This window comes from Nyctibius grandis, chromosome 6 (genome assembly GCF_013368605.1).
Source record: "Nyctibius grandis isolate bNycGra1 chromosome 6, bNycGra1.pri, whole genome shotgun sequence".
Taxonomy (NCBI): Eukaryota; Metazoa; Chordata; class Aves; order Nyctibiiformes; family Nyctibiidae; genus Nyctibius; species Nyctibius grandis.
The window spans coordinates 63,877,977-63,885,633 of record NC_090663.1 but is presented as its reverse complement, the minus strand read 5'-3'; positions in this window follow the sequence as shown (position 1 = coordinate 63,885,633).

Here is a 7,657-nt window from a genome sequence, read left to right as displayed (position 1 = left end):
ATGAAAAAGTTTGATGAGTAGATGCTCCCAGAGAACATCCAAGAGGCCAAGTCAAATTCTGAAGTTTTTCTGGAGTGAACCACCATTGCCTGCATCTCAAATCTCTTCTATTCCATTTCATTACCTGGTCCAGCAATAACTCCTCTCTGGGACAAACCCTGTGAAGGCACAGGAGTTGCCTAAGGCCCCTCCTGTGACCTCTGACACATGGGCTGTCTCCCTGAAAAATCACTGCTTTTCAGCAAGGCTTATCAAGCCCCCCAGGAACCCTTGTCACACAACTGGCACCACAGCTTCCAGCAGCAGGACTCAGTCATTAAGAGTTAGCTCACATACATTATCCAGCCAAAGCACTGTACCACAAACACACACCATACAAGGAGAGGGGGGTCATCGACGTTATATTCTGGTTTACAATAGTGGGTTGTTTTGGGGGGAGGTGGGGGAGGCATATGCATAATTGGGAGAAATGTAAAGGCTCCAAATGTGCAGAAGCCCTTCAGGACGTATTTTAAAATATTATTAGTTTGAATGATTCTAGAGGGACATACACACAAGCTGAGAAGTGCCATTTCAAGTAAGAGACATTTCTTGATTCCAATTCATGGGCAATTTCCTAAGAATGAACAATTTCTTTGAGCTTCAGTTTTTTCAGTGCTATACTGAAACCTACTGAGATCAAGGCTTCAAACACATGCGATCCTGTCCATACTGATACTGATCACTGATCCAGAGTCTAATGTTTTCCTTCCACCACTCCACCTCTTCCCACTGTCTACTGTAGACAAGATACTTTCTGGTAATTTAGTTTCATTCCTTTAACATTTATGATGAGGCAAAGCACTAAAATATGAATCTTACTTCTAAAACTCAAAGGCAACAAAATACCCACCCTTATGGGATCTGAGCACTTAATAATTGTCCAACTTGTTCTTCCAAGCTTCAGTTACAGATATTCTAAAGCTTCTGTAAATAAACAATCAGGAGCACTTAAACTGTAGTTGATCATGCCTGTGGTGGAGGAGGAGTCAGAAGACCCACCAATATCCTTTCAGCCCCAACTTCTACTACAGCTCTACTGTTTATCTACGAAACCTCATAGTTTTGCTGTCTGAGTCATGATTCTAAGCATCTGACAAGGGCACCACAGATACTCACTTGATAAAAAAGCAAACTCACACAGAAAAAAACAAAACAAAACTTAAAATAACTCAAACAGGACACAGAATGAGCAAGTTTAAACTCCAATCCTATGAAGCACAAGTATTCCAGTTGCCCTAAAAACAGAAAAGCATTGCGGTTTAAAAATAGGGTGTGATACAAGATAACAGCAGTGATTCACCTGGAAGACAAGGAGAGTACAAAAGCAAGAGACAAGCCAAAACCTGCACTGTAATGACAACACAGAGTCACAGCCTTAACAGCTCCTTTGGTGCTGGAACGAGAGGTTAAGAACAGGGCAACCTGGCTTTCATGGGAACAAATCATAGGAAAAACTGTATCCACCAAAGAAGCAAAAGCCACCACAAACACAAATGGCTATTATCAGCTTATCTACCGACAGTGATGCACACTGCAGCCATCTGCAATCAAATACAGTAAGCCACTTTTTAAACCAGCCCAGCTTTTGTAATTTGAACCAAGACATTTATTCACAACCAAGAGTCTGACCATAAAGACTGCAGATGCACAGAGGGAACAACATTGGGAGCAAAGGAATTTCCTGCCACAGAAAACATGCATATATGTCTTGACCATTACCCACATGCTTATATGTGCCAAATGAGACAGTAACTCCTTATGCAACTGCTAATGTCTATTTGCGTACTGCCCCTTTTTTATGAACAACTAACATTTGGTCCCGTTCTGCTGGGGTTCATGTTTTTGGGGTCAAGAGATGGATACATACATAACCTCTACCCAAAAAAACACAGACATTCATGCTAAAAAAATCATTTCTACAATTGGATGGATTGCATTTTTTCTCAGCTGCTTCTTCCCCTTCAATTCCCCTCAGATATTGCTTCTAATAGTCTAAAACTCTGAGCAGCTGCTACTTTGAACCTGGTTTCTTAAAGAAATACCTTTTATGCAGACAGCATCTGCCAACAAACACAACAGGCTCTGAAATTTTCAGAACTTGAATGGAGGTGGGGGGAGCAGGGTAGGAAAAGAGGCTATTGCCCCTATTGAAAAACATTTATGCTCACACCTTGTTAGACACCAGAAACTCCACTAAAGACAGATAGATAGGTAACTGGGTTTTGCTTTGGTTAGGCTTTCCAAGGAACTACTTATTAACAGAAAACCCCTTACAAACTCACCAAACATAAGCTTCCTTCTTTCTCTAAAGATGACTTCCCAGCAACATGATTATATTCAGTCTTTAATCAGACCTCCAACCCTGAATAGCTCTCCACAGCCAGGAACTAAGCAGGAGATGCTCAGAACTGTCAGCATGCAGAAGGCCTCGCTGCACTTGGCTCCAACAGCTAAAGCTGGAAAAGGTGACCTTTACAGTCTGGTACCTAACCAGCAGCATACAGTGCTGCCTCGCTTGCAATTCTTGTTTGAAAGTCTATACTATCAGAAAGGAAAACCCTCTGCATTTCTTCCTCAGACAGGACAGAATGGAGGAAAAATACACTGGCACGAGACAGGGAAACCTGACATGTGTTCTCTCCATTGTGTTATTGAAAGCTATCTGTCCATCACGTACAGCTTTAAACTACGCTGCTGCCAATGGGTGTGAATACTTACTGTGCGCAGAGCCCTGGACACTATTTTTGTGACAAAAATATTCCTTGGTTTGCATCAGGGTGCTGCTCATCTATTTCAGGATAAGTTAAGGTAGGGCTATCTAGCTAATGATAGGGTCTATCATAGTACCATGTAGACATCTGGTCTTGTCAAGCCTGTTCTTTAAACCCCTGTCTAATTGGGCTAGACAGTTTGTACCACACAGTAATTGTTCATACACTTCCAGTGAGGTGACAACTAAGAAGAGAGCTGTACTTTTCAGCAACTATAAATCACAGCGGACAGAGGGGAGTGAGTAGAGAATACCAAATACATTCCTCACCCCTTCAGTGCAGCACAGCATATAAGCTGAGCTCCTAATATAGGGCTCATTGGCAATAAAGAGCTAACCCACGATTCAGCAAGGAGCATACAGCCATGTTTAACTTCAAGTATCTGGTTAGGACCTCGTGGCTTCCCTAAGGATCAGGCAGGAGCTCTCATAGTTCTGTAAATACCCAGCTGAACTCAGGTCAAGCAAATGTAAATATCAAAAACAGATCTGAGAAATACATCTCAGGGATGACCTTAATTGCAACCTCACACCCTCTCTTGTTTCCCAGGAAACCAGACACAGCATCAAGGAGCAAAAATTTACCACTTAAAATACCACACAGAACAAATCCTGCTATTTCCAGACAAGGTCTAGCTAGGCCAAGCAGCACTTTCATGCCAGTGATCTAGAGTGGACTCTACTTCCTTTCCTCTAGCCATAACCACTGTAGACCACTTTCCTGCAGCAAAGACGACAAAACAGTTCACTTTGGTCTGGGAATCAAAATAGGCACCAAACACAAGATGCTGCCACCTCCTGAATCAGTAGCGGACTGACCTAGAAAATCTCCAAAGCTCCACTGAGTTGCAGCTGGACTGAGTGCATCTAAACACTAGTCACTGCTGCCAAAAGGGGACAGTCGCCTTTTCTCTGTGTTCATCCTGCCTCTTGAAAAGCCATTTCAACTCACGTTCTGTAAAGTTATCCAGGAAAGAAAAATTAAACTGTTTTCTTTCAGATTAGCAATTTAAATCAGGTCAGTGATGACTACGAGAACTGAGGGCAGCACAACTGAAAGCAAGCGATAAGAGAGACAGAAGAGATGGTCACCACATCCTGCAGCAGAAATACGCTGACCGCCTCAGCTATACCATCTAACCCTACTTTAGGGGAATTGAAAAGGCAAGTGATGGAAAAATAGTCTACTCTTTAATGTGGAAGTGTTCAAACAAGGGAGAACTGCAGCAATGACTGTGAAATGCAGATTCTTCAGGTCTTTCCACAAAACCAGAATCAATGAGACCATCCAACAAACCCAGCTTTGCCCTAACTTGCTTGTCACTGAAGTGACTATCCAACTCTCCAGGGTCAGTCTGTCTCACAATAAGCACTCCCAAAAGCATTTCTCAGATTTTATTTATTTATTTATTCAGAGAAATCTCTCATTCCTTGAAACCCAGTGCAAACCAAAGAACACAAATAGGAATGACGATTGGAAAAAGCAGCCAAACTCGTGTCTGTTGGGAGACAGGAAAAACTTATTGGCTTCCAAGAACTTAAGTTTCCCTTTTTTCTTTCCCCCCTCCTCCATCTTATTAACTTACAAATTAAAAATATATTTTTGAGTAATACCTATAGGGAGTTACCTGTTTACACAGCAGTTAACTCCATGAGCCAATAAACTCAGTGGCCTGAAGTACCTGGCTTTGACATACACTCAGTCCAGAATACAGTAATTACCTTGTAAACAGGAAGCACGCTACTGCCAATGCACCAAGGCACAGGAACAAAAGGCACGCAGAAGATATATTTCTGTACTAGGACCTTCTGAAGCTCACTTAAAGTGCAAATCAGAAATTAAATCAAATACAAACAATACTTCATGGCTATCTCTGTCAACAAGTGTTTGCCAGCACTCTGCAGCTTTCTTTGAAAGTCACTTTTTTTAATTGTAACCATCTTCCATGGGCTGACATAGCCAAAATACTTTCAGGCATCACATGGTAGTTTTAGAAAGGCTTTTAGGCATAAACAGATTAGAGCAAGGTAGAAGAAATTGGTATAACCTACACCTTACTGTTGCAGGGTTGTAAGCAGACGACAAAGGTTAGTGTGCATACATTCTGAAAGGTATCAGACTTTATAGGAATCATACACATGGTAACACCAGCCAAATGTATGGGTGTATCTGTAGAGACTTAAACACCAGGATGCAGCTACATGAATGGCTCCCCACTGACTCGCATCATAAAAGTCTGCTTTTGAGAAGAGCAGGAGCAGTAACAAGTCTTATCCTCCAATGCGTAAGACATTCTGAATCAGTGGATTTTGTGTTTTAATCTAACTTAGATAAGCTAACCTACTTTACAAAAGTGATAACCCCACCTCATCTTGGTTCTCCACAGTTGCAGGTTTTACAGGCTGTAATAGGCCTACAAAGACATAATTTTCAAAAATATACCTCAAGCAGTCAGCAACCATCCCCACTCAGTCCCTTGATAGACAGCAGAAGGCCTGGACATAAAAGCAGGCCCAAATCTCATCTCTAACCTAGGACACGATTATTCTCAGTCACCCTAGTCATTCCTCAACAGTGGCAGATCTCTAAGACCCAGTCTTCATAGAATGTGCATCAGCAGTCACTTGCACAAAAAACATGGACAAATGGGCTAACACTAAGATGTTATAAAGACCATTTTAAACTGAGAACTTCCAGGCAGCTGTCATAACCTGGTTCCGAAAGGCATTCTGCAGACACCAAGGGTATTCTGCAACATTCATTTTAAAACAGGTTTGGGCAAAGCAATTATCTGTCCCTTAAAATAAAAGTGTATCTATCAAATCTCTAGCACAGCAAGAACTAAAAGGAAACCCACTACCAAGCTTAGCACCCTTTTTTACCCCTCCTTTCCATTGGGATTTGCTATATTGTAATCTATATGGGAAGCCACAGCTATCAGCTGCTTTGCTGCACTAAGGAGTCTCTCTTACCCTATAATTCTTCAACAAGAGCCCATCAATAACAGAACAGAAGAATGGTTAAGGTTGGAAAGGACCTCTGGAGATAGTTTAGTTTATATAGAGCCACTAGGCCCTTGAGAAAATCATCAGCAGCTATCCTCATTTGCAGACTTCCCACCCCAAAAACATACTACAGTAGAGGTGGTAGACTCATGCTACCAATATTTTAACTTTGTGCCACACTTGGCTTTAAAGCACAGCCTTCACCAAAGCAGTCTTGGTGCTCCTGTAGATTCAAAATACAGAAACAGACATAAACTGCAGCTCCGTTTACGTGCCCTTCCATTTAACTCATGTTAACGACACCATCTAGTGGACTGGATTACACGCAGACAGGCAGGGTTTGGTTTTTTTTATTGGTAACAAAACACCCAGTGAATACCACAGGGTAATTTCTTACCACAGGGTAAAATTAAAGAATGCAAGTATTGCTTATAAACAGTGCATGCTAAATAAACTTGTTGCGTGCATGCCATTCGCTGAAAGGTCACTCCACAAGCAGCTTACCCAACTGATGAGATATGAACACAGACACACACAAATTGCTTCAGTCTGTGACTACAGCATCAAGAGGTTAAGTGCCAGTAAAACTACTAGTGTCAAGTCCTGCATATTTAACAAATTAAAACTCCATAGAATAGATAAAGAATCGTGGGAGGAGCAAATATTGAGTCAGTTGTAGCACTACAGCAATAATAACCACCTTTAATCAGATCAAGAAGCCAATACAAAGTTGAAGAACAGGTATCTTTATCTCTTTCTGTAAACTTCACAATCACGTCATCATTTTCACCTCTTCACATAGTTCCAACTTCTATGATCTCTCTGCAGAAATATTTCAGTTCTTCAGGGGATGCTTTATCCTCTTTTCAGGCTTTACTTCCACAGTTTTGAAGTGAGATGGACAATACCAACCAGTGCTATAGAGTGCTTTCTGCACTACAGCCTTCATCACTGGAAAGGAAAAGTGCTTCCTCAAGCTAACCAACAGCTACTGTGCTGACCAGACATTTGTACTAACCCATCCACTCTCTGAGTCCAGGCAAACACACTGAATATCCAGTGAAGCATCCTGGAACTGCATTGTTCTGGAGGGAGGAATTTGAGGCATTGAGTTGACTAGCTGCACCCATTAGGCTACTTCAGCTAATATCTGCAGCCTTAGAACAAGAATTATCATTTAGTCTACAGCATTAATTACCTTGCTATGCATCTACTCCCATTGAAAAAAAAAAGTAGATACAGTTTTTGTAAAAGTAGCGTGCCAGTTAACAGGAGTTAAAATACCATAGTGGACAAAACAAGCTATTACTTGATAATTGCAAGTTACACACAGACTTAATAAACTACTGAAGGCCACTCACAAGCCAGGCCAGGCCTCTTTACAAGCTGCCTGAGAGAGCAACTAAGATGAGGTGGTAAGTCTTCGCCTAGATTATAGTAGGAAAGAAAGTATACTCTAATCCCAAATTTCTTTAAAAAAATAATTTGGATTGATAGAGCATACTTATTTCCTATTTGAACATACACAAACAAGCTGAACATCACCAGGAGTAAGAAAAAACAATTTTGTTTGAGAAAAAAGAAATTAACAGCCAAAGCAAACCCCAAGGAACAGCAATACCTAACGCTGGGGAAGGCCATAGTTACTTTGCCCCACTCAAAACCCACGGCAAGAGCTCCCACACCTCACACAGCTATCAGAACAGCACAGGAACACGAAGAGATGGGGGGCTTCCCTTCAGCTTGCTTCACTTTGAGGGCAGAAACCACTTTCCCTCCCTACAGTTCTTCTCCCAGCAGAGGAAACAGCTCAAGGCCGCGCTCTGAGACGGGCCGGCC